Below are 27,742 nucleotides of genomic sequence, written 5' to 3'. Positions count from 1 at the left end.
TTTTTTTTTTAAAGTAGATATGATCCGACCTCATGTTTCAGCAGCACAATGCGAACTGCAGGCATGGGGTAGTTGACTAACACAGGACAACGCTGAGACAGAAGGGCAACCACATTTTGAAGAGATAACGCTTGAGGCATACCTCGTAATTGAAGCAAATACTTCCTGTAACAGATCTGACTTGAGGTTTTGTTTTCTTTTGTCCCATTTTAATCTACTTTCTGCCATTTTGCAGCTCAATTTCCCCACTTTCTGCTTTATTATTTTTCAGTTTATGTGGCAGAAATACCACATTCACTATTGATTTCATGTTTGATCTATCCTGCTGTGTTAGAGAATGTTTATACTTAAAATGGTCACAATTTGTCCCTCTGAAAACCTCTTGTCTGTGGAGCAATTTTAGGAAATACCTTAGCTATTCTGCTTCGGACTCCCTCATTCAACAGAAGTGTGCAATGCTTGTGCTCTTTAGGACTCCCCGAGTTGGTTTCTTCCGTGTTGATTACATCAAGACTCAGAATGTGTACTACCAGCGGCGTCCTGAGTTTACTCTCTTTCTCAAATTGGGGCATTTTGAATCATTTACACATTTTAAAGCTTAGCTCCTTATGTATTTTGCATTCTTATTCATTTTCCTATTCAATTCATAAAGCAGACCTCAGAAGCATCTGGGATCTCAGACACAAGCTTGAATGGAAGTGAAGTTTGTACTATTTACGGCATTTCTAAGGTTTTTTTATGCTCTCATTTGCCAGTCACCCATGTTAAGGTATCAGATTGTCCTCCAAGGGAAACCAGGAGAACTCTGAGAGCTATTCTAATCTTGCCAGCCCCTGCTGTTTGGAGTTCCATATGTCAGTGCAGAGTGCTATCCATGCCCATGTTCCAGCAACCCACCGCCACAAACAGTCTCTCCATTTACTCCAACAAACTGCCAAAAATTTATCTCCATTTAAAATATTATACTAATGTAGCACATCACAAAGGTTTCAAGCCTCACCAAGAGTATGAAATTGGGGATTTCTAGGGAGCCTGATACTCTAACTCCCTCTGCAGTCCTTGGCTGCTTCAAGATAAACCAGAACTCATTTGTCTACAGGGTAATATCTGCAAAGGTGCAGAAAACAACCACTGAGAGGACAAAAACAACAGTATTGCAGCTTTGTACAGGCAGAGGGCTCCTCCTTAAAGAACTCCTGGACTTTACTATGACTCTGCTGCTTTTGCTTAAAAAAGACCTGTTTTCCTGCCAAGAAGCTGAGGCTGACTTCTATCACGTTGAAGGTTAAAGTAATGCTGCAAACTCTAAGGAGTGCCTGCGGTGTTTTATTAAAGGATAGCAGTCTCTTAAGGAACAGAAACGTGTTCCTTAATGTTTTGTGTAAAAGTATGTCCAATAGGAAGCAAAATTATGTGTGTTATCATTAGGCTTGGAGTTTATGTACAAGCAGCTTATCAGGCAAGCATCTTCATGGATACAGCCCTGTTTATGAAGGTCAAGAGGTGCTGAGCATATGTAAACACAAAAATTGGCCTTACATTGTTGCTTTTTGTCTCACAGAGACGAGGAAAAACATATTTTCCTGGTAGTCACATCTCAGCTCTACCAAAGTTCACCCTGACCACTGTATGAAATCCTCTCAGAGTTCAAGTAAACAAAAGGGCATTGTAACCAGGCAGACCGGACTGTTTGGCCATGAAAACATGCCATGCCAGCCTCCAAAGCATTACGCTGCTGGATAAGCTCCTGCAGCACAGTGATCTCACGCAGCTGTCATCTCAATCCTAAGTTTAGCTGCTCAGGGCCTTGCCTCTGTTGCGATGGCATGCTGGGCATATGGCCTGGCTACAAGCAGGGCACGCACCTAGGCCACAGCCATTCAGGTCAGTGATGGCAACAGCCATGTAGGGCAGTGGGGTGGCATCATTGGCATCACTGCATGAGTGTTAGACCCCGTAAGGAAAAAGAGTCCTTGTGGAGCTGGGAACTAAGCCAAGGAAAGCATGATGGTGAGAGGAGGCAATGGGGGAAAAAGACATTGAGAAGAGAACATTTAGAAAACACTTTCTCACCGACTGCTTAAATACTTTCTGAATCACATTCCTCCTTTAAAAGTCACTTTCTACAGAAGAAAAAAAAAAAAAACTAAGGTCTGTTTTGTATATATATATAAGAACTGTTATTCTTATCAGGGATCTTCCTACAGAGGAGCATGAACCTAGGCAGCCTTCTGTCTGGAAGCTGGGGCTGGAGAAGCAGCTGGGCTTCCTGGTGGGAAGCAGGTGGATGTTGAATTTCCCCTCCAGGGACATTTTGAAACAAAGGCAACAATAGATATTTAATTGATGAATTCACCATCCCAGCTGTGAAAATCATAATCAAATTAGAAGGCTCACTGATGCCACTTCATCTGGCATAACTCTGGACATCGATGGAGTCCAGGCAGTTGCTCACAGGGACTGCCCACATTGCTCACAAAAGTTCCCAGCCAGGACCATTCTTTGCTTCTCACATTTCATTTTCCTCCTCCTTGAATGACTTAGGGAGAGTTGAATTTCCAAACCACATGTCCATGCTTGGCCCCTATGCCACTGCAAAGCCCTCCATCCTGCAAAGCATCATGGATGATGAGTTTCATCATCCACACAGAGCCCAGGCACCTGAGTGAGATAAGCTGAAATCCTCCTCAAATCACAATGTGTTTAATTTATGTGATAGACCCAGTTCAGCTGTTACAAGGGAGCTTTAACTGCTTTGTCTTTCTGGAAAATCTCAGAAGAGGATCCTAGCTGTTATGAAAAATATGATGCAAAATTCAATATCCTAACCACATTCCTCAAATTCATAAACTATTCGATTAAGATTTTCTGGCACTGCAAGATCACACTTCTCAGCTGTCACAGGAAAACTGGCAATTTCTTCTTAATAAGTCTTCCCAATGCCATGATTACCAGACTGAAGTAAAGTTGGATAAAAACGTGGCTTGGCTGTTAAACCTTCCTGCTAATTCCATCTGCCAGCGATGTGCACTGTGCAGAAGCAAAGAAGTTGTTGAAGCAAATGAGTGTTTAACAGATGAGAGACATGTAATGATAAACATGATGTTCTGAATTAATTTCTGAAAGTATCATGAAAAAAAGAGGCTTTCTAACATATTTACCTGTGTGACTTGCTGTAGGAAATCTGCTTTAGCTGGGAGATTGGACTTGATGATCTCTAGATGTCCCTTCTGATTCTGTGATTCTATGATATGAAGTTAAATACCTGGGGCTGTGTTAGTTGTTGTACTAAGATCACACAACATTGTAATGCCTAGATCAACAAACATTTCGTCACAGTGTGGTCCAAGTGACTCACACAAAGTGTAAAGGGAAAGAAGGGAAAAGAAATTTTTAATTAAAAGAAAGAGAGAGAGAGAGAATGATGGGAAAGAGACAGTATTCAATGGAGTGAGTGCAAACACTCCCAAGCTCTCAAGTCTGATAATCTCTTAAAGTAATGCTTTCTGTATTTTGCAATTGATGGTATCTAAGGTAGAATTCTTTGTAGACTTCACAAATTAAAGAAATAATAAATATTAATATTTCTAGGCTGTGATCCAGGATAATTAAAACTCCATCTTGCCCAGGCAGTTTGTGCGATGAGTATAATGTCAGTGGAGGCGAGCTATCAGCATTTGGATGATTAAAAAACCAATCTGATCTTCTGGAGCCAGTGTGATCAGCATGTGGGCAGCCCAGGCTATTAGTGTCAATACCACCAATGATGTGGAACTGTACTCCTCGATATTTGAATGTAAGCTCAGATTATCTGGACATGTTTCTTTTCTTCTTTTTCATTAACTATACTTTTTATAATTGAAACATATACATGCATATTTCACATATTCATGGAATCATATGAAAAAAGATGTGGTTGTGTTTGTATCTCCACAGCAATGGAAAAATTAATATCTCATCTGAATAGGAAGAGTCATAAAAAGACTGGATCATCAAGTAAGAACTCCAGGCAGGGAAATTAAAACAATGATCACTATGCATTCACTCTCTCACTAAAATGCAAAAGCCAGCTCTGTCAGCCGATGGCACACAGCCCGGATGGAGCCATACAGTCTGACTGACCCTGTTACAGAGGGCACTTGATGCATTAACCACTGACATGCACGCAGCCCTCTCTGTGTCCTAGAAATAGGTGGGAAGAGCAGAACTGAAGATCTGGTTTCGACACTAAGTGTTGAAATCCAGGATACAGGTGTTTTCTACTATTCAAATTGGCAACAATGATGGACAAAACTTCACAGTAAGTGTAAAAAGGCCATGGAAGTCAGTTAGCTCAGCACAGGTTCAGTAGGAAAGTGGCCACATGAACTGTCAGAAGCAGCTGCATACCGGAGACTGAAGCCAGGTCACAGCAGGTAGTGGGACTGCAGTGCTCAGCAGAGTGCAAAACTTAGCATTGCATTTGCACTGCATCTTAGGAACATGGTAGAGTTCATGTATATGCATAGAGATACTATATGCTGCAAATATGTATTAATGTATATAGCATATATTGACTATTTACTGCTACTTTCTGACTTTCAACTATCTATGTCCAGTTATCCATGCAGTCTGACCCCTAACTATATACATCTCCTTAAAAGCCTTTGGCAAGGAACTAAAAATCCCTTTGGGAGTCTGGACTGATAGGATTTCCAATATCTTTATATGCTGCTGCTCTATGTTTATGTATGAGAAGCACAAATTGCATTGACAACATTTGTGAATTATTGACAACTTTCATGAACCCGTGCTGGTTGAGCCTGATCCCCTGGTTGTCCCTCACATGCTATGCGATCTCACACAAGATGATCCATAACCTTTCCTGCACTGAAGTCAGGCTGATGGGCCTGTAGTTTCTCAGATCCTCCTTATGACCCTTCTTATAGATGGGAATCACATCTTTCAGGCATTTAATTCTCGTGCTCTTTAATGAATTTCTCACTGAAAATGCCCAGGTGAGATATTTGGCCTCATTAAACTCTTACTCCTCATTTCATTTATTCCTTTTTTAACCCTTTATACATTCCTCACGTTAAGGTGGCCACTATGTGTAGTTTCTGTCTGGAAGGATGCCAGCATGACGTCTTTTGTGGTGAACAGAAATGCAAATAATGATTCAGCTTTTCCTGGTATGAGCTTATTTTCTTTGTTTACCACAGCAGGGATTTGTGGAAGTGAGAATGAGTGGAACTTGCAGAATGTTCTTCACCAATCATCTGAGAGCTGTGATACATCCAGTCTTGGTTTATTTACAATGGGGTATTTCCTTCATGAGGATGTTTCCTCTAGAGCTAGCTAATACCTTCTTAAACACGGAATTACACCGAGTGCAAGATAGAAATGAGCTAGCATAGATTTTCAGTAGTCTGCACAGAGTCCTGTTTAATACTTATTTGGCACAATTTAAATGCCAAGGAAATAGGCTCAGGAGAGAAAGATAAAATGACCCACATGTAACAATTTCCACACTTCTCAACAGACAGAAGTAAACCTGTGGAAAGAAAAAAAAAAACATCAGGTAGCTCTCTTGCACCTGTTCTCCAGAGATCACTACAGAGATGTATGTGAAATGAAGGGTGTTAAAATGGGTCTTGAAGACAAACTAGCAGCAAGAGTCAGACGGCACGGTCAGTGAGCCCATACTGCCTCCATTCTGCAGTCAGAGAAAAGATTTATTACTATAATAAATAATAATGAAATAATGTATCAGATAGAGTACAAGTATATAAAATATAATCTATATATTTGATTTTTATATATTCACAAATATTGCATTCAAAAAATATATGTTTTGCTATTCATCATTGTGAATCCCTAGCAATAATAATAGAAAAACTATGTTCATCTTCAGTGAAGAGATTAAACCTGTTTAGCTTGTTCATCAAAAAGAAAGGGAAGAAAAAATTGTGACTGATCATCAGAAATATCCATGAGTAAACAACCAGGAAGCAGAATAGGTTTTTAAGCTACTGGACACTTTTCATTTATTATCCAGAAAAGCTCTACTCATTTTTTCCATGCATTTTTTTCCATGTTTTTTCCACACTTTAATTTTATATTTTTAGCACAAACTGATCTCTGAGGAAAAGGCTAAGAAGTATTTTCTTCTCAGACAATCAGCTTCCATAACCTTTATGACAGTCAGCTTTGCCTCTTACATCCCATTTCATCTGTGTGGTACACAAGCAACTATCTCAGACAACTGTCTCATGATGAAAATATTGTTCACCTTCAGTTATTTGCCTTTTTTCCAGACTCAAGAACTATTCAATGCCTTTTTTTTTTTAATTTTTACTCATGCTTTGGTTGTGTTTAGGCTTCACTACAAATCGGTAGCTTTCTATTTCTGACCTCTGTAGTATTTTCTTCCAGTTAGAATGTAAATGGAGGTTTCTTCCCTCTTTCTCCTCCTCTCCTTCTCCCATCTCCTCTCATCATGCTAAAGTCAGTTAGAGGGTTTAGAACCTCATTCCTATGTGGATGAAGATCAGACATCTCCATGATCTTCAGAAATATCTTAGCTCTTAGAAGGATTTTTCTTATGATTTTGATAGTATCGCAGGTACGTAACAGTCTTGCAGGATGGTTGATATGGCAGGAGACCTTCTGAGGTCACTTGACTCAATTCCTGCCCAGACAGGGACACTCAGAGCAGAGAGCCAAGGACCACATCCAGGTGAAGAACTCTAAGGAGACTCCACATTCTCTCTGGCAGTACATCCATGCATAGGCAAGAAATGACTGCAATGCATGTCAAAATGTGCAAATTGTAATGGGAGAATTTTGATAAGTGAAAAAATTTTATATAAAAATCTTACGGTGATGCCATCTGTTTCCTTTTCCTTTATATTCATCGAGAAATAGGAAGAGTTCTCTAGAGAAATAAAGAAATAAATGGTGTAGCAACACCCTACCTCTGATGCTGTCACAACTCTCAGGCTCAATGGCAGTGTTGTATTCAGATGCACCCAGCAGCTGCTTCATGGTATTTGCTAACATTCTGTGATTTGGCACAAAGTGAACCCACTAGATGCATTTCATCAATACCTAATAGTAGTAGACTTAATAACTTCCTTTCTGTTAGTTACCTAAGACAGATACACAAATAAGACGAGTCCATTGGGAGTAGTTCTCCTAGCTGTTCTGATAGCCACTTTCCATCAAAGATATTTCTCATTCCTGAATCTCAGGTAGTGATTGCCCAATAGTTTTGCATCAGAGTTCTGATCTCATCTGCACTTCCAATACTCCATCTGCTATTGCCCACTGATACCAGCATTCGACCTGCCTTTCCTGAGAGCATTCCCCATGATGCAAGGATGTCATCAGCTGCAGCACCAGAACACTTGGAATCTCTTGAACCTCTTCCATGCACTGGCACAACCCAAAGCTTGCCAAAAGAGAAGGGAACTGCTACCAAGTGGCCGAGGCCAAATTATTTAGCATGCCAGAAGCTGTGCTTGAAATCACATATGGTGATGCTCTTTTGGTGATAGATTATCTTCAGCACTCTTCTAAGTGAATTTAGATTAATAAATACTCTCCCTGTCAGCCTTCTTACCACCATTGGATTTGGATTCACTTTATCACAGTGCTGCTTGCCAGTTCCCCATTCAGTAGCTTTGTGAAAGCCAATTGACCATGACTATTGGTGGACTTATGTATCACACCCACATAGGATATTCGAGCACACACAGCTCAATTTTCCTCTGCCCTGAACCAAAAGTTTTGTTGTTAGATGAGTTGGCTGAGATAAGCACATTTCTAAGGAGGAAGTTTTTCACTCAGAAGGTGGTGACACACTGGAGCAGGTTGCCCAAGGAGGTTGTGGATGCCCCATCCCTGGAGGCATTCAAGGCCAGGCTGGATGTGGCTCTGGGCAACCTGGTCTGGTGGTTGGCGACCATGCACATAGCAGGGGGGTTGAAACTCGATGGTCATTGTGGTCCTTTTCAACCCAGGCCATTCTGTGATTCTATGATTCTAAACCTATGCTATTAAGCTCTGCAGAGAGGCAAAGTATCCAGCTTAGGCTGGATGCCACATAAACCCCTGGAGCAGAGAAGGAGTGAACTCATGTTGGTCTGCATAGAGTCGTGCAACCATATCCACGGCTGACAGGCATGGATCTATTTCTAATTAAATTTTGCAGATGACACAAGATGGAGAGGTAATTCAGGACATTCAGAGGGACTTCAAAGGGTTGCACCTTAGGAAATTCAAGGTCAAAGGCAACATCATGGAAGAAAAAGCCCCCTGCACCAGGACAGGCTGGGAGTATCAGACTGGAGGCAGGTCTGTGGGGAAGGCCCTGGGCTTTGGTGAGCCGGAAGCTGAGCATGAGCCAGCAATGACCCTGGCAGAAACAAGCCAACGGGTCACCTGAACTGTATGAGCAGACACAGAGACTGAGACCTGAAGGAAAAGTTCATAGCTTTATTTTACATTCACAAAGAGCATTCAAAACAGAATGTCGAGAGTCCCTTTCTTTCTTTACTGGAAAGCCTAAACAGGAGCCTGAGCTATCAGCCTTGAAGAATCACACATTGTGATATTTCCATGACATATCTTTTGAGGTTTTTTTAATTAAAACTCCATGATTAGTATGCGAATGTACATTTTAGGCGATATCATATTCAGATTGCCTTAGGGATTGTAAAGGTCATGGCTAAAAAGGTTTATACCCAGGGAAAAAAAGAATCATAATTCAAAATATTAATAATAATTTTACTTGAATTAAGTATTCCATGCACTGTGTTTCAAACTCAGGGCTTAGGTATTTCATGGGTAAAAAAAACACAAGGCAAGAGAAGGGAAGGGAAGAGAAGAGAAGGGAAGGGAACAATGCAATGAAGAAACCCTAAGATACTGAACGATGCAGGCATAAAACCACATATATTTTTACCTCCACAAAAGCAGTATTGCAAAAAGACATGAAAAGTTGCAGGATTGCTATCTAAGGAAGGTTCAAAGAGCAGACCCCTTTTCAGGCCATGGGTATGTAAAATCTCTTCTGAACTGTATGTCATGGAAAAATATATATGCACAATGAATATAGGCACCAATTACTTCAAAAAGCATGGATTTTCACGCTGTATGATTTTACCAGCACTGACATCAAGCGCTAGTCATTGCATTGCTTATTTCTTCTTGCTAATTCGTGTTAATTCTCTCTCTCCCACCCCGCTCAGCAGGGGCAAGGTGCTGCCGTACAGCAGGGGACAGGGTTTGCTGGTCGGGTGTTTACCACGAGAGGTCGCCACAGCCCCGCGAGCGGCACTGCCGAGCCGTGAATGTTCGCTGTCGCTGCAGAGTTTTCTCCTAAGGTGACCGCTGCAGGAACGGCGAGGCAGGGCTGGGCTTCCAGTCTGGCGGGATATCAGTCACAGCAGCGCCTGTGATCTCCAGGAAGACTCTTCATCAGACTCGGGTGTCTAAAATTAAGCACCTAGATATGAGGCTTGATTTGGGAAATCACCAACCACGGGATGTTTAACACGAGTGAGTGATGGGTTCTGCATATGGAAGCTGCAACCCTGGGTCTTTGTACAGACTAGGAAGCAAGAGGATGGAGAGAAGTCCCGCAGAAAGGGATCTGGGTGTTTTGGGTGACAGCAGCTGGACACGAGCTGACAGTGTGCACTGCAGCCCAAAGGGCCAACTGTGCCCTGGAGTGCCAGAGCTCAGGGAGTGTTTGGACAGTGCTCTCAGACATAGGGTTTGGATTTGGGGTGGTCCTGTGTGGAGCCAGGGGTTGAACTCAAAATTCTTGTGGATCCCTTCCAACTGAGTATATTCTATGACTCTATGATTTATTTTTCCCCTCCCTGAGGAATTTATTCCCACTGGGAATGAAAACGTTGCAGGAAAATGCAGAGCAGAAATCAAAGTCTGTCCATCAAAGTGTTCAGTTGGATTTGGAGTTGGGTTTGGATCAGGGTTTGTTTAAAACCATAGTATATGCAAGGCCTTAGCCTTGTGTTTGCATCGGTCCGCCTCTGCTTTTCAAAAACCAAAGTTATGTAGGAAACTCTTCTTCCAACAGAAAGTTACAAATGAATTTACATAACTAGAACCAGAAAAAATACTGACCACTGATGAAATAGTCAGAATCATTCAAAACAAATTCTCTGTCTCTGATGAAACCTCAAGTAAACTCTGTTGCTCTCACTTCCCCCCAAAGCTGTTTCTAAAATTTAGATGGAAGTGTAAATTTCTTGGTGCCAGTGGGTGCCCCTAGCGAGCAGACAAGGACTTTGCACACCGTGTTTGCTATGATTTCACTGAAGCGTATCCTGAGCTGCATTTTGGTAGGCATCCAGATGACTTCAGGCACGGGTACGCTTCAGCTGCATTGCTAACATGACTAATGATTTGTGGTAGTGAAAGTGACACATACCTGTAATATTCATTGACATGAAAAGACAACAAAGGCGGCAACATATTAGCATCTCTCATAGCTTTGGTCAGTGCTGCATCTTCATGAATGACACAGATTATTTTTTTTGTTGTTGTTAATTTTTTTAAAGCCATGTGAAAGAGCCACTCATTGCACTTTAATCACCATTGCACAAAGGAATGGCAAAGAGCAGCTTGGCCTAATCATACAGTTAGAAAGAACCAGGGGCTAAGTTTGGCAAGACTACACTACAGCCTTAATCCAACAAAGCATGCGTTTAATTTTAAGTTCATAAGCAATTCACTGACAGCAGCATGGTTGTTCTCGTGTTTGAAATTAAGCACCTGTAAAAATGCCATGCAGTATCAGATGTCTCCCTTCAATACCCTGTGTTCACATAATGCTGCTCTTTGTTGTGTCTGAAAATCTGTTTCCTTAGCTTCCTTTGCCCATAGTGGTATGGTATAATACAATAAGAAGGCCATCTGGGGCCCAGTCCTATAATGAGCTCCACTTGGGCAGACAGTGAAGATACAGAGTCCTGCCAAAACCTCCTACAGGGTCCTATTGAAGTCTCCTACAGCGTTTTTGCACTAAATGATGAATCACAGCTGAGATGGGACCCTATTGCATTCTTGCACCTTTGAGCAAGGCCTCAAACTGCAGCAGAACAGCTTCAGAGCAGTAACTCAGGATCATCATTGCAGCAGGGGAACAGCTTTAGCTTGCATGCTTTGTCACGACAAAGCACCCTGTTTGCTTACAGCCTCTAAAAGCTTGTATGTGACTTCTGATTAGGAAGTGGACTTAAATGCTTGTTTTCCCAGCCTTCCTAAAGTCAGTTTAATTCCTAAATAGAAAAGGTTCTGTGTGTGTGCAGCATGGTTACCAAGTGAAACTGCTGAACTAACCTGAACACAAATGCTCCCCAGAATGATGCGTCAGTAACATACCTTGTTGATGCAGTGTAATACACAAAACAGAGGGCATGTATTTGCATGCAACTAGTCATAAGCACTAACGCCTCAGCTCCAGAACACCTAGGGGGGAAATGAAGTAACCTTGAAAATGGCTGATTAGAAGGCAAAAATGTTGTCCTGTCATTAAAGAGGGCATGAAGAGGGTAATAAATTTCCAGATCAAAGACATGAACGGAAAGAATTTGAATTATTTTTTTATTCTGAGCGTTTCAGGCATTTGGACAGTGGTTACCACTGTAGAACTGCTGTGTGGCGAACCCAGAGTCCTGTTAGGAGCAGGTCTGTCCCCGTAGGAGGGACACTGGGGCACAGGCTGCAGTGACCTGCGCTGTAGCTTAGGCATGCAGTAAGCTGCAGCATGTGTGAAGTGTCAGCTGTATGCACCCCTGTACCACCCTGAGCCATGACACCAGCTTTTGGTTTTGATATCATAGAGACAGGAAGAATACTTGTCTGCATGTCTGTTTGTGCACATGTTAAATTCCACTTAAAATGCTTTGCTTCTCAGAAAACAGAGACCGCCCCTTTGAAAAAACTATTGCAGAGATTAGATCAAAAATTTTGGAAGCAGAGCCTTAAGTCTGCCTGCTAAAGCTGTACTTAGCCACTTGTATTTAAAGTTCTGAAAATTGTTAGGATTGAGTGAGTCCTTCTAATGTAAGTGGAAAGTACAACACAGAGCTTATATACAACCACAAATTGGAGTTCAGGAGCCCAGACTTCCATGAATATCTTTGCCATCATGCAGAAAGGACTTGAACAGACCCAGATGTTTACATCAGCTTCAATTACATGAGCTTCAAAGAAGGAAAAGCATATGACAATTTAATTCATAGAGCACATATTTCTACAGGTCAATAAACTTTTTGGGATCACAGATATTTGTATAGTGGGGCTTTTTTATACTTCTTGTTGTGTTTTGATGCCTTAGATTATGATGAAAGGAACTGGAATTATAATAGAAATGGAGAAATGATCCTTTTTAAAAAATGTGCATATTGGCATGAAACAAAATAAAAAGATAGAGAGAGCATGGATGAAATCTCTGTAGCAGAATGTGTATGGTATCCAAAAAACCCCACTGCAGTTGCATTTGGATATTGATGGGTATTTTCACTCACCAATTTATTTACTCTTTTTTTTTCTATCATTCCCATAAGATGTATGATTCTGCTTTGAAACCGTTGTTCTGCTCCGAACAGCCAGACCTTGCTATGGGTGAAGACGGTCTTTTGGGTTCTTTCTCTTCTCTCTGACAGTGCACACCTTTGACTTCACATTCACAGCAGCAATCCTGCTGCCCCAAGCAAGACAATTCTGTTTTTATCCCAAACAAACATATCCAGAAATATCTCCATGTATGTTAAAAGCAAAAAGTCTCGGAATTCAATTTTTTATTTCATTGATATTAATTAAATTCTCATCAATGCAGTGCAAATTACAGCAGAATATTTTCTGTATTGGCTTTGAAGCAGTAAGGGAAAACGTGTGTAATCATTAACATCTGTGAATTTACACATTTTGAGATGCTTTTTTAAATGAAAGTAATGTGCTTGCTGAAGATGTGATTAGTTGCATAGGTATAAATCCTACAGTTGTATTGAAGTTTGAGGTGCAGTTAACAGTGAGGCTTTGACTTCAGATGCTCACAAAGCTTTTAATAAAATAGTCTATATTCTGCAATAGTTTTATCATAAAAACTTTTAGGAAAATCTATAGACCATTATACCAAAACTGATGCAGATCATAAATGAACACAAAGCGGCATTCGTGGGAAGAGGTAATAAAGACCATCTTTGGGTAATATAGACCATATTGCCTTTATTTGGAGGCTCGTGGCCTTAGATGGTTACTGCTACTGAAGCAGCACTGGGGTGTAAAGAAAGGCAGCGCTCAGAGGCTGTATTCTCTGTTGGAAGCATTTTCTTCTTCAGTACACTCAAAATGTTAAAACATCTAACAGCTCATCAGTAACCCATCCATGATGTGCTATACAACTCTCTCTTGGTTTTTAAAGTAAATATCTCACATTCCAAGATGTCTAACAAATCTCCTCTGTGTCTCTACGCACTGAAAAGGAAGGCTGCACAGAAGTGCTCTTCCCAGGAGCCTGCAAATGGCCCTGGACAATTGTGGAACTATTCCAGTGATTTCCCCATCACTCTCTTTAAAATTCATTGCTGTGCACTGAGAACCATCTGAACATTTCAAACCTGTTAAATGTTTGTGCATATACATAACGTATTTTCACCTAAGGATGGGAGCTGGTGTTGTGGAGGTTGGATTTACCTTTTTTTTCTCTTTGTGTCTTTGCCCTAAGCTCATTTAGCTGCTAAGGTGCAGCGTTGCCTGCACCCAGCTCACTGACTGCCCACAGTGGGTATCTGCTGGGTTTTGCTTTAGCTTCTGCCTTGCCTTCCCACATCCCCATTGTCCTACCTATGAAGACCGGCAACCCAGTGGGGGATGGCTGGCATGCACATGACTTTCATCCAAAATGTGATCAAAACATGACCTTTGTGCACATCCTGACTCAGAAACTCACATTTCTCCCACTATGGTGTCTAGACATAGACTTAGTTTGTCTGGGTCAATAATTTCTGTTTTCCTGCACTCAGGTTTCTCATCAGCATAGTGGAGGTATTGGTGCTACCATTGTGCTCCCCATGTTACTTGCCATCATTTTGGAGCAAGGACTGGCTCTTGACTTCCTTGTTGAGAGCCAAGGAACAAGCATATTGATTTCTACAGGGAATCTCAAGCCAGAATTATAATTAATATATGCACAGTAATTAGGTGCAATGTGCTAGTGCATCTATATGGACAATATCATACAGTCAGAAATCAAAAGAGCAGTTAAAATGGAAGCTTAATCTCTTGAGTACACGTAATGCTTGCTTCTCTGTGGCACGCCTGTCTGTGGGGATGGCTATGGTGCCACACACCACATAAATCCCAAATGCTTATAAAAAATTGTGCGTTGCACCACCTGTTCTTATCCAGGTGCTTTTCTTTTTCTTTTTTCTTTAGCTAAAACAACTGCATGTGAAATGTGGGCTTTAAAGCCAAAGAAACATTCCAGACAAAGTCCAACTTCAAAGAGTTCTTATTAAAATTCTATGAAGAGAACTCCAACAGGAATAGCATAGGGCATTCAAAAGCATAAAAACTGGTGGTTTCAAATTCCATCCTGGAAGATGACTTATTTTTAGATACTAATGAGATTTTCTGCTTCACTTTAAACCTGTTCTATTTCTGGACCTCCAGCCAGCTGCTTCCCCAATAAAAGCGAATAATAATAGCTACAACATGTGAACATTGGCCTTCTTGAAAGGGCTTGCAACTTTTGAAAACATTGCTAACAGTTGTGTCCTGTTGATGCAGCTATCACCACAGCAACATGCCTCCATTGGAGGTAAGCTAAACTTTTGGCAGAAAATGTTTCGTTATGAGTATTTTGGGTAAATGCAATTGTATTTACCATTGCATAGCAATGCAAGCTATGAGGAGAAGAATATATATCTAGACATCTGTTTTTCATTTATAATTTTGTATTAAGTTCATCTTATCCTCAAGGCAGGAAAAGGATCATCTGAATCCATCTGTAAGAAGTTGGATAAATGATAGCTTATGTGAGAATGCAAAAATTCTCTTTCAACTGGAAGTAAGAAAATGAGGTCACTGGTAATTAAATTATTGATTAACTTGGCTCATTCCCCAACATGACCTGATGTTTATTTGTTTAGACAATACATCTCAGCACCCTTCTGAATAGAGCAGCCCTGGCTGTTGGAACTGATGGTAGCCTCACAGTTAATGTGGTTATCGTTTCCAAAGCTCACCATTTACTGGGCCAGAAAGAGAAGGACAAAGGTGATTGTTAATGATGTAAAAAGGAGGAATCTGTAGCCATCTAAAGCCATCTTCTCCCTGTAAATTCTCTCATTTGATGGCTCCTTTAGCATATACTCAATACATCATTTGTTTTCTCAGCAAACAAATGAGAACTGAACAGGCACAGATGAGACATCTGGCCACCCAGGCATTAGTTCCTTTCATGCAGATAAAGAGAGATTTGGAGTATATACAAAACACAGCGTTGAAGTCCTCACATTGGGAAACACCTTACTTGCTGTCCTAATAAAGTCCATCTGGCTCTGCAGAAAGGCTTTACTGCAACTGAAGTAATGTAAAGAGAAGCAAAGAGAAGATGCAGAGAGAGGTTACTGTTACCACACACACACATGTCCATACCTATGTGCAAAAGGCATGTGATGATGTTTCATCCTTCACTGTATGGACAGCCCAGAATCACTTCCTTCAGCTAACATGTGGCATGTGGATGGTGCTGATGTTCCTAATGTATGGCTCATTAATATGCCTTCAATCAGTAAGTCTGGCAAAAATAAAGAAACACATATAGAATTTAAATGCTTATGAAACTCCTATAGGTTTTGCTCATAAGTACAATAAATTAAATTTGTAAAACAGCAGTGGAGAAATAGAATGTTGTTATAGTTACAACACTGTGTAATGATTTTTTTCCAAAAAGAGATGCAGCTTCCAAGTGAAAATCATCACCATCCATAATGTTAGACAAAATTGTCTCTAAAAACAAAAATTAAAATAATAATTAAAGCAAAACCATCTTTATGCAATTAAATACATTTTTTCCTTCATTAATTGCCTTTGTTCAGAAAACCATAATTTTCATGCACTAAAATATGCTCAAATAAATTAAAAAGAATTGAACTCTATTTGATACATATGAAACTTTGTGTACCAGCAAGGTGTCCTTCTTTCACTGCGTTTGCAGCTGCATTCATCTTTTTTTTTTTCTTGCTGGTTTCTGTGTTGTTAATTGTCAGTACAGCCACTCATTTTTGTTACAGATGTCTAACCTATGAAACAGCAGGAATAGAGTAGCTGATCAAATCCTATACAAATAGAAGCACTTGTACCATGGCCTTCAGGGCATTGGCTAATTCTAGAATGAAGTTTTATCTTGCATATCATATTATATGTATTGTACAATTCGAATATAAATAATGGACGGGAAAATAAGGTTAGTAATACCAAAGCAACTTCAGCACTATCTCCAGTGTCATATGCTTTTGCAAACATAGGACCACTATTTTTTATTGTTTATTTTTATTATTTCTCTTACCTGGATGACTTACTGACTCAATTCTAGCTGATTGTTCCAATTCCCTTTTTGGGAATATATCCAAATGAGAAGCCAAATACAAATTTTGACAACTCCATTCCTGGAGGTGTCCAAGGCCATGTGGGATGCGGTCCTGGGCAGCCTGGTCTAGTGACTGATCTAGTGGTAGGCATCCCTGTCAATGGCAGGGGGTTGGAACTAGATGATCTTTGAGGTCCCTTCCAACCCAAACCATTCTGTGATCTGTGATCTGTATAACTTGGTGAGACTGTGCTGAGAGAGACACTTGGATGGGTTTGTTATTTTCTCCAAAGCAACACTTGCAGCTGCTGCGAGCTGACTGAAAGCCTTCCAAATTTTTTCCTTTTTGTTGTGGATCTTCAGATATCATTACTTTTGCAGATATCTGTCCAACATGCCTCAACAGCTACTTGATTTCATATTATCTGATAAGAAAATGTAGAATAATTTACTATTATTCATAATAAACTCTCTTAAGTGCTTCTTTGCGTACACAGAAGCAAAGTGTACTCACATGGAATGAGCGGCGTGCGAGTTTGTCCTGACAAGTTCACTATTACTGGGTGCTTCTGAAGAGACCAGCATGAGAATTTTGTATGCCCCAAATCAGAGAACACCAGCAAGGAAAGATCACAGACAACAGCAGTGGCAAACAAGAGTGAAGGCTGAAAATACTGGGAGAGTAGAGGCTGCTGTAACAAGTAGGTTTTCAAAATTGCTGTAAATAAAAGAAGAAGTCTATTGTTTCATTTGTACTTTTTTGTAGTTTTGTCTTCATAGCCAGGCTAAACCGTATTCCTTATGCATTCACTTCAGCTGCGTGGCTGCTCAGGATCCTCTCTGCCCTTTGTTACCATGCCTGTGGGCTGGCAGCATCCTCTGCTGATCACTCTGGTCTCGCAACAGAGATATGAGAGAGGTACAAGACAAAAAGGTGTGAAACAAAGTTTAAAAAGATAAATAAATAAAGGAAACTAAGTCCACTACTCCTCTTACATCTGTAGACAAACATGTGGACGTGTCTACATTACACATGGTTTCACATCTGCCGTATTCATCTCCTAAGCCTAACAAACCACGAAGCCTATTAACAGAGCACTGAGTTTAAGACAACGAATTTTGCTGGGATGTAGTATTATGTAGCTCATATTTCACGAGCAGGCTTGCGTGCATATCAGTCCTGAACTGGCTCTTGTCCTGCAAATTCAGAGATGCAAGTGCCCACACTTATCCCTACAGCATGAAGGTTAACATTTTTGCATTTTCCATATGTATACGGACACATTCCTTCTCAGTTTTTCAGAAGTACTTTTTTTTCTTTTTTTTTTCAGTGAGTTTAACATAGCTAGCTCAAAGATAAAGCCTTAGCCTTTTTCTTTTTCATAAAAAAAAAAAAACCCTCTATGTTGATGAATACGAACCTGCAAAGCATTATTTCTTCCTGTAGTCTTTATAAATGAAATTCAGTTCTGGCACAGATGGTTGTATGTATGTTATCCGGGACTAGAAGAAAAGTTTGCAGAAAAAGGGGCTGCAGAATTTTGCATTCAGCAGAGCAGATAGAGAGGCTGGAAGGGTCTCAGCTCCAGCCCTCCTCAGCTCACTCCCAGTAATCAGAGGCTTTAGTGAAAGAATATTTCAGTTTCTGCTCATTAAGTGGACTAAATGGAAGTAAAGGGGTGCTTGCTGCAATGCCACTTCAGTCATAAGATTCCTGCAGTTTAGCATGAAGGGAGTTTATCAAAACCCTTTTAGATACATGCTAATAGCAGGCAGTTTTTCATTGTGGTTACACTGCAGCTCTGAGTCTCTAGCTGAGAATGACAGAATGGAACAAGTTGTGACTGTGGAGCACATTTCCACATGAAGCCATTAGTTCTTTCCCTTAAGATTACATCTAGACATTTTTTATAGATCTTAAGCACTTTGAACTTTAAAACTTTACAATAGCATAATTGATTTAAATCTTTTCTAAGCACTTATCTGGTGTATGAAACTAGATATTGTCTATTGTGAGTCAGCCCCAAGGCATTAAAAATTGTAAATACTGTTCCTTTATATATATTCATAGAATGACAAACATGGTATTTCTAATGACACTTCTCAGCTAAAGTTTTATTGCCATGATTAATATGCTGTTCCTTTGCTCACTATTTTGTTTGCAATCTGGGATATTGTGGAATGAGCCCACAATGGATGTAAAGTCCCTTAATGTGAAATGAGCCCACAGTTGTGGATTATATCCAATGTAATGCTAAGTAATATTAATAATTCATTTAAATAAACAGTCAGATGTTAGCTCAGTTACTCTGCACTGTTTGTAACACTTAGTTACAAAGAGTTCTTAGGACACTCAGTGCTTCTGTTCTGACTCAGTAACTTTAACACCCATCAGTGTCAAACCCGTCAGATGAGCCATGTTTGGAGCACCTCTGTGGAGCAATCCGGCACCTAATGTTTGAATGCTGGGGCACACACACCAAAATCCTTAGCCCCAAACCAGATCCCATAGAGTCCGGTGGAGTGTTAAGCACCTATGGCTGGGATATGTACACTGCAGTGCCAGACAGACTAACTAGCAGGAGTGGAGAGAGCAAGATATGTCCCATTTTTTCCCTGGGCTCTCAGGGTGCAGCACCCTGCTGAAGGATCTGCTCACAGCCTGCTCAGACAAGGTCTGCTCCATCTTAAGCCCAATCTACAAAGCCTTGAATCTCTTCCTGATATACCCTCCCAAAAACACCAAAGAGGCCTTCTATATGATGCTTGTGTTTATGCTTTGTATGGGTACTGATGATATATCCATTCTGTACATTTTCAAGTCATGTAATAGCATTAGTGATGTTCTCCTTAGGAGGTGTGAGATCCAACTTCCTAAAAATAATCATTGGAATTTCATGAGAAGGCTGCATTAGATTATCCCAGATTGTGAGCAAATTGTTAACAACTGGAGTCCTGGGCCAGGCTCTCACATACTCATCAGTGAAGCACAGCAGAAGACTGGAAAACTAGTTAGAGTGCTTAGATTTCATGCCTAAATTTAACCTGCTTAGAGAGACCTGGAGGCCGGCTCATCCTTACCAGAAAAAAAAACAGCATTCAGGAGATCCTTTACTATTTGTAGACAAAAACAGATCCTAATTTCTTTTTCTGGCTCACATTCCAAACACATGGAATCATAGAATGACTTGGGTTGGAAGGTACCTCAGAGATCATCTCATTCCAAGCCTCCTACCGTGGGCAGGGTTGCTAACTGCTAGATGAAGTGCTAGATCAGGCTGCCCAGGACCCCATCCAAGCTGGCCTTGAACTTTTTCGGGGATGGGGCACCCTCAGCCTCTCTGGGCAGTTTGTACCTGTGCCTCTCTGTCTCCTCAGTGAAAAACTTCCCCCTGAAATCTGATCCAAATCTCCCCTCTTTTAGTTTTAAACCATCTCCCCTTGTCCTATCACTATCTACCAATGTAAAAAGTCGATTTTCCTCATTTATAATTTCCCTTTAAATACTGGAAGCCCACAGTGAAGTCTCCCTAGAGCCTTCTCTTCTCCAGACTGGACAATCCCAGCTCCCTCAGTCTTTATTCATAAGAGAAGAGCTCCAGCCCTCTGATCATCTTCATGCACTTACCTGGACCACCTCCAAAAGTTCCACATCCTTTCTGTGTTGAGGGCCCTGGATCTGGACACAGTACTCCAGATGGAGTGCTGATAAGACAGAGTAGAGAGGGACAATTCTTCCCTCTCCCTTCTGGCCACCCCTCTTTAGATGCAGCCCAGGATACTGTTGGCCTACATCCATCTATCTCACATCTGCTTCAAAATGACATTCTGGGGAGAATCTGTGGTCCCCCATTTGTATGGCTGTGCCCTCTTCACCATGACTACCCTCAGTTCAGAGGTCTATAGTCTTTTGGTGAAACAGAGCTGAGGGTCATCTACCTCTCCGCTCTTTTTCTCAGGGGAATACATTCACCTATGATTTTGTAGCAATAAAACAGATAAAGAACAATGTGGTGATCATCTACAATGAGATAGATTTTCAGATGTTACCATTCCTTTTTAATAATACTTAGTTCATTTTAACTTAGTTTCTTCTTTGCTAGTAACAAAGAGTAACAAAAAGCTGGCAGTTAGCATACTGAGGGTGCCTGGAAAGAAAGAGGCTCTTTTCCTGCTCACTATTTAGTGGAGGAGTGTTAAGCATCTTTCACCAAATCCTGCTGCTCCACTTTTCCAGAGAGCTGGAAGGTGGGAAGGTGGTAAGAGACTCAGGTGCATTGCCCCAGGGCTCACTTGGACATGCTGGCACAAGTAGCTGTAAATCCTTACCTCTTGGGTCAACAAGGGTGAAGTGGGAAGAGGATGTAAGAGACATCCCACTTTTACAGCAAGAAAAACCATAAATTACAAACTGAACGCAAAGTCTATAATAAACTAGCTTGGATACCTTCAGATGATTTCCATGTTGCCAATTGAGCCTTAAAACTACTGATTCAAAATGGAGAAGATGCCTCATAAGAAGCAGCAGGAGCCAAACCTAGAGAATATGCTGAAACAATTTTTTGTCCATTTTTTCCACATTTTAGTTTCTCTCTTTTACTACCATTTTATGGTTGCACCACCAGGTGCCAATCAAGGCTGGGATGAAAGCAGAGAAAATGAATCTGCATTCTTCTGCATTTGAAGACTAAGATACCACTTTCATATGAGACATTGTATTTCTGTCTACAAAGCATCACATAGGCTCTAGGACATGAAAAATAAACAGTACCAAACTCAGACATTACCAAGACAAATTTTAGTCTTTATCCTCTGATTTCATTGTTTTTAACTAGAAAAGAAACTGCAGCAAAAATTCCCAACAGCTCAGTGCAGCTTCCCTTACACAGCTGCCTCTCTGTGCTACGTGACACTCTCAAATCTGTCTTGTATTGCTATCACTCAAAACCATTTATAACTCGTTAACAAGGTAGTGACGAGGAGCTGAACATTCTCCCAGAACAGTAGCTACATGTTTTAATAAGATGACTATCTTGATCATTTTAAGGACACTTTGTCTCACAGGGCAAAATCTCCTGCCTTGACATCTGGAAATAAGTTCATTTACCAGTAGGTGGTGCAAAATTCATGTGCAGATAATTTTAACCAAAATTAGGCTGGCAATTGGTAGCATGCAGAAATATGCCACAGATTTTGTGATAATGTCATAACTCTTCTTATTATAATAGAAGAGATATCGTAGGACAACTCAGTGAGTGTTAGGGATAACTCAGGCCAGGCAAGAATAAGCTATGTCCTTAACTCCAAGTTCTCCTAGGGAATGCACATTGCCTGCTTTGTGAATCCAATTAGGATTTTCATAAGCCTGACAGATCTCTTTTGGCAGAAAATGGGTCATCTGCAGCACACTGTGTTGCACAAAGCATTCGGTTTTCCCCTTGTCTTTACAAAGCCTGTTCCCCAGGCTGCACAGACCACTTCTGCATGCTCCTATCTCCCCACATGGCTCTGGTCGCAGGCCCAGCCCCCTTCACGCACAGGAGAAGAACCTTGTCTGACCATGGTGGGGAAGAGGCCTGGGAAGTTTGGACTTCCCAGGCTGGATGTGGCTCTGGGCATCCTAGGCTAGTGTTTGGTGACCCTGCCCATGGCAGGGAGGCTGAAAGTAGATGATCTGTGAGGTCTTGTTCAATCCAGGCCATCCTATAATTCTGTGATTCTCAGACTCCTTCACAGTTTCTGTTTCTTTTTTTTTTCACACGTAACAACATTATTCTTTTATTAAATCAAGCCTATCCTTTCTTTGTGGAAACAAATATAAATCCCGCTATTCAGTAATCAGGCTTATATAATGTCATTCACTGAAGAATGTAGATTTGGTGCATTTTAGTGAACTTCTGCAGATGTGAGTGCTGTCAGTGTGCAAAGAAACTCCTAAGAGAGGGACAGAGAGAATTAACAAAGGATCCGTGATGTGTAATGAGAAATATGTAAGGTTTAATGAAAATACAAGCACTGCTAACTTCATCTCTCTGGTTCAGGCATGTATGAAGAAATAGTCCTCCTTAAAATGCTCAGTCTTGAAGCCCTGAAATTAGAAGAAACTTGGCAAACATGTCAGCATTTGCAGAATGAAAGTTCCCACTAAAACAAGGTTTCTCTGGTTCGGCTTTTTGGTAACCCTGTTTTCCTTCAGCTTTCCTTATCCCTGCACCCCTCCTCACTCAGTCTCGTTTTTTTTTCTTTTTATTGCCATCATGAAGAAAAGGTCTTTAAGGATTTTTTTCCCAGCCCCACCTGATGGCAAAACATTAAACTCTTTTCGTATGAGTGAGATGCAAATAAAAATGTCATCTGGTTTCACATGTTTCAAAGTGTCTGACTTTTTATGTTCGTAATTTCAAAAAATTACTTAATTTTAAAACCTCAGACTTTAAAGGATGTCTTCATTATGTCCTGAAAACTAGCACAAAGGCAAAGAGTAAAGAAAAAACAGGTTTTAAAATGAGCATTTATTACATTTCTTTTTCTGACAAGCTTTCACACAAGCAGCTGCAACATTATAATAATTTATCAGCTGCACAATACTCAGCCCTCCAGATGTCAATTTTCATCTTCATTTTTAAGAGAAACCAGCATTTTTTGTGTATGTGTCCTACCTGCCTTATGCTTTTGAGATGTGCATATTCTCCTCTGCTCATCTGGCCACCAGAATTTGGTGCTTTCATTTTGCATACGTTTTGCTGCAGGTCACATCGCTGTCCCAAAAGCAATTACAACCACCGCATCATTGGCATTCCTGTATCCCAAAATGAAGTTTTTTTGAAAAAAAAATAATACCATATTACCCACAGGCACAGTTTGGCATTTGAAAAGAACGAAGTCTTTATGGCTTATATTCACAACATTTCCTGAAGTACATTTGTGAAATGACAACGCTGCGGGGAGGGGGTGCACATAAAGCCAGGATGCACAATTCTCAGTCGGTACAGAGGAAACATGGGTGTAGAAAATGGCCACCACTCGCTTTTCCATTTCCTTGGCATCAGATATTGGCAAGTTCAAGGCTCTCTGAGTGCTATAGTGTTACAGCAGAACCAAAAGGTCAGCTACCATTCGTGTTGCCCCACATCCACAGGACCCCTGCCCCATGGGGCATGCATTTCATGCTATGTAGATCCCCAAGTAGCCCTTTTCTGAGTACCCTGTGCTATCTGCTATTGCACAAAAAGTAAAGACCAAGTGAGTTAACTGCTTATATCATTTATGCTCCTACCTTATTTCTTTAGGGGAAACTAAACTTCAGGTGTCTGGAGGCAAATTGTAGCTGGAATTGGATATTTCAGATTGGATATTAGGAAAAAAATCTTCTCAGAAAGAGTGGTAATGCATTGGACAGGTAGCCCAGGGAGGTGGTACTTAGGACATGGTTAGTGAACATGGTGGTGACAAGTAGACAGTTGGACTAGGTGAGGACTTAGAGGTCCTTTCCAGCCTTAATGATTCTGTCTTTATGATTCTGTGATTCTATGGAGAGCCAAAAAGAGAAATGGCATTGATCACCACTTGCAGCCCTCCCCAGATGTCACATCCCTTGGAGAGGAGGTGTGGGAGCTGACGGCTCCCATTCTCCCATGCCTACTGCTGTTTGGCAGTCTCATGGATAAAACAAGCAACCCATCCTGGGGAAAAAGCAGCTGGTCACCTCCTGGGGCTATGTTTCCTGTCACAGCAGGGTGCGATTGCTGGTCTGCCTGTTACAAACAGATGTAATTTGCCCTTTGCAAAGCAGAAGTGCCTTTGATCCAGAGCCTGGATTAAAATCTGACTTTCAAGACTTGCTAAGTGCTGCTACATTTAAAGCTTTTCTATAAATTTATTTAAAGATCCAAAGATTATCTTAAAAGCTGATTTCCAAGCACCACAACTTTGTTACTCTGGCCTCCTTTCATAGAAGCTTGGGTTGGAGGAAGATCCCTTTGCAAACTTCAAATATTGTGCATTTTCATCAGCATTTTACATTGGGAAACATCAGATATCTCCAGAGATTCAGACTGGATGCCATATCCCAAGTAGCCCATTCCATAGGAAGTGTTGGCCATGCAGTGATAGAGTGCATCCCTGTTGTCCCAGGCAGAGAAGGACTGGCTGAAGAATTCTATAAGAACAGAATGGTGGATGGAGAGCACAGAGCCATGACCAGGTAACTCAGGGACTTACAGCATTATGGAATCATCTAGGGTGGGAATGACCTTTGAGACCACGGAGTTCAACTACCAGCCTGACCAGCCCCAGTACTTAATCATGTTTTGTGCTACTTCAGAGTCTTTTTTGGGCCTACTTTTGCATTCTATTGGTTGCAGATGCTAAAAGCAGATCAGACCATCCTTACCTCATTGTTATGCCAAGTCTGTACACCCTTTTTGCTGGTACCTGTTAAGTTAGTAACAATCACTGGGAAGAGATCTGCTAAATTAGAATAAGGCTGCTATAATTTATACCAAATAAATGTATCTGGATACTTTGGAGTTGATTAAATAAATTCCAAGGAAAACACCTCCTTAGAAATAAAAGATTGGCACACAAGATAATTCAAATTTTTCATAACCTTGCAATCTCACCAAATATGTATGTGCTGAGAAGTCTTATACATGCTAATCTTCTAAGCAACAAAACAGGAATTTCATCAGCTTTCTAAAACATAATACCATTATACTCTGTAAAAATTATTTGATGTAGTTAATGCATATCACTGACTTGTGCACTTAAGAAAAAAAAACAATTATTTCCCTATTTGTTCCCAAAGTAGATTCACAGAATCGTAGAATCATAGAGGTCAGAAAGACCCTCAAAATCATCTAGCCCAGCCATCAACCCATGCCAATGAGGGCTCTAAATCATGTCACTCAGTGAAACAAATAAATAATCTCTGACTATACTATCTTTATGTGTCTGATACATACATTTCTCCTCTTCCCTCCAATTATTCCCCATGAGAGTACCAAAACCCATGCTTTTCTTTTTTCCAGAGGTGTTTTTATTGCTTTCCATTTTCATGCTATTAAATTAACTATTTTACTCCTCTGGTTCTTTTTATATCTTTAACTGTTTGACTGCCAAGGTCCCTGGCCACCAGCTCCAGCACCTGCTTCTCTCTGTGGCTGCCTTCTGTTCAGAATTGTTTGTGATGTATTATTTCTTTCAGATTATAGTTAATCTTTCTCATTCTATACAGGCAAAGGTGGGGTTTTTCGATAGATTAGTATTTAACCTGACCAGAAAATACCGAGATCATCTGATCTAACTTTCTGAATAATAACAGCCAAAGGAATGCCTTGAGTTAATTCCCTTTCAGCTAGAGGAGACCTCCAGAAAAACATATGAACTTGATTTAAATGATTCCAGTGCTGGTAAATCTACCGCAACCCATGGTAAATTGTTCCAGAGTTTAATTAACATCTCTATTAAAAATGTGTGCTTTATTTGTAGTTTACGTTTATCTGCTTCATCTTGCACCAACTGGATGTTATTAAAGCCTAGCTTGTTTCAGAGTTCAAAAAGCCTGTTCACAGCGCATTTCTGGTTTTGATATAGGAACTTACACGTTTGTTGACTTGCTTGCCTTGAGGCATGCTTTGAGGACTGTGGTCAATCCTACAGCCCTTCTCTGGGCACAGTTCACCTCCTTGATGCACAGATACAAGATGCTCAAGTCATATCCAGAGCCTGTCTTTCCCAGGCCCCTTACCTGTAGTCACTCTTGAATACTCTTTTTAGCACAGGAACATTTCAGTGTGCCCAAACATTACTTCACAGTAGGTTTCCTAAATGATTTAGACTGCCTTGCATTTACAATCAGTCCTTATCATATTTCTTCCTACTCATTCATCTCCACATCAGAGCATAATTTCACTTAAGGGCACTGTGAATTATTTTTACATTATCTTTCACACAGACTTGACACTAAATATTTAAACATGCTTAGAAGGAGAACAGAAATAAAATCTATTGTTTCTGTATTTAAAAACATCTGTTTTTATTTTAAATAAAAAAAATCCCAAAAGAAGTTCCCCCAGAAGAAGTCAAAATGAGTTTTACATATTTCTATTACAGGTGTTTAATCTCCTTTTATCCTAATCTATTAAGATAATTGTGGGTGTAAAAAAAATGACATTTATCTGAGAGATCTTGGAGCTTCTGGAAACTTTGACATTTGATACATATTAAAAGTGGCTTTAAAAAGTACATCAAAGGTTTTTGAACTGTAAAATATCACTGGTTCAGAACATCATGTACTCTGAAGAGCAATTAGATTATATTCTTTTACATCTGTACAAGAAATCAATTTTAAATTTACAGAGAACACCATCTCCAGCAGTAACTCACTGCTATTTCCATTTTGAACACAATTGATAGGAAGAGGTTAAGGCAAACTGGTCAGATCCTAAAAAAAATCTGCTGGCATCAACTGAAGGACTACCTCTGACTTTAGTGCCTTTAAATCAGTGTCTCAGACCTAGAACCAGATTGCTGTATTTGGAGATTCATAGAGAATTTAAGAATGAGTGAACTGATTTGCTAACAAAATAAATCACTGTGTGCACACCAACTCTTTGCCTGAAGTTGTTAGTTCAAAAAAGTCCCAAAGTATGTTACTGCTGAGCTTGGTAAATTGTGGCCAGACTTAGGGGCTGTCATTTAAAAAAACTTATGGCCACAAGTTGTACCAGAGGAGGTTTATGTTAGACATAAGGAAAAACTTTTTCTCTCAGAAAGTGGTCAGGCACTGAAATGGCTGTCCAGGGAGGTGGTGGAGTCGCCGTCCCTGGCAGTGTTCAAGAGGTGAATGGATGAGGAGCTACAAGATGTGGTTTAGTGTTTGTGGTAGCAATGGTAATGGGAGGATGGTTGGACTAGATGATCTTGTAGGTCCTTTCCAACCTTGTGATTCTTTGATTCTATGAAATATGGAGATTAAAAATTCTGATGAGGAAGGGATAGCATCAAATCAGAATGGCTCCTCTGGAAAAAAAAAAAAAAAAAAAATAAATAAACCAATAGTGACCCATGATTTCATAGAACCTTCACAGAACAAATGTGGTTACCTCTGGAGGTACAAATGATTACATATGC

The 27,742-nt window shown here is 40.4% G+C and overlaps 1 long non-coding RNA gene across 1 annotated transcript; it reads right to left on the bottom strand.

Moving 5' to 3' along the window:
• Nucleotides 1–8,484: 8,484 nt before the first annotated feature.
• On the bottom strand, nucleotides 8,485–17,951 carry LOC109365415. The gene is made up of 5 exons (XR_004158630.1): nucleotides 17,124–17,951; nucleotides 16,589–17,034; nucleotides 15,676–15,817; nucleotides 11,395–11,481; nucleotides 8,485–9,476 (listed from the first exon to the last, which is right to left on the bottom strand). It is a non-coding gene; the product is annotated as an uncharacterized LOC109365415 (long non-coding RNA).
• Nucleotides 17,952–27,742: the final 9,791 nt, after the last annotated feature.

The sequence above is a fragment of the Meleagris gallopavo genome, chromosome 1 (assembly GCF_000146605.3).
Source record: "Meleagris gallopavo isolate NT-WF06-2002-E0010 breed Aviagen turkey brand Nicholas breeding stock chromosome 1, Turkey_5.1, whole genome shotgun sequence".
NCBI lineage: Eukaryota > Metazoa > Chordata > Aves > Galliformes > Phasianidae > Meleagris > Meleagris gallopavo.
This window is presented reverse-complemented; position numbering and strand designations above follow the sequence as displayed.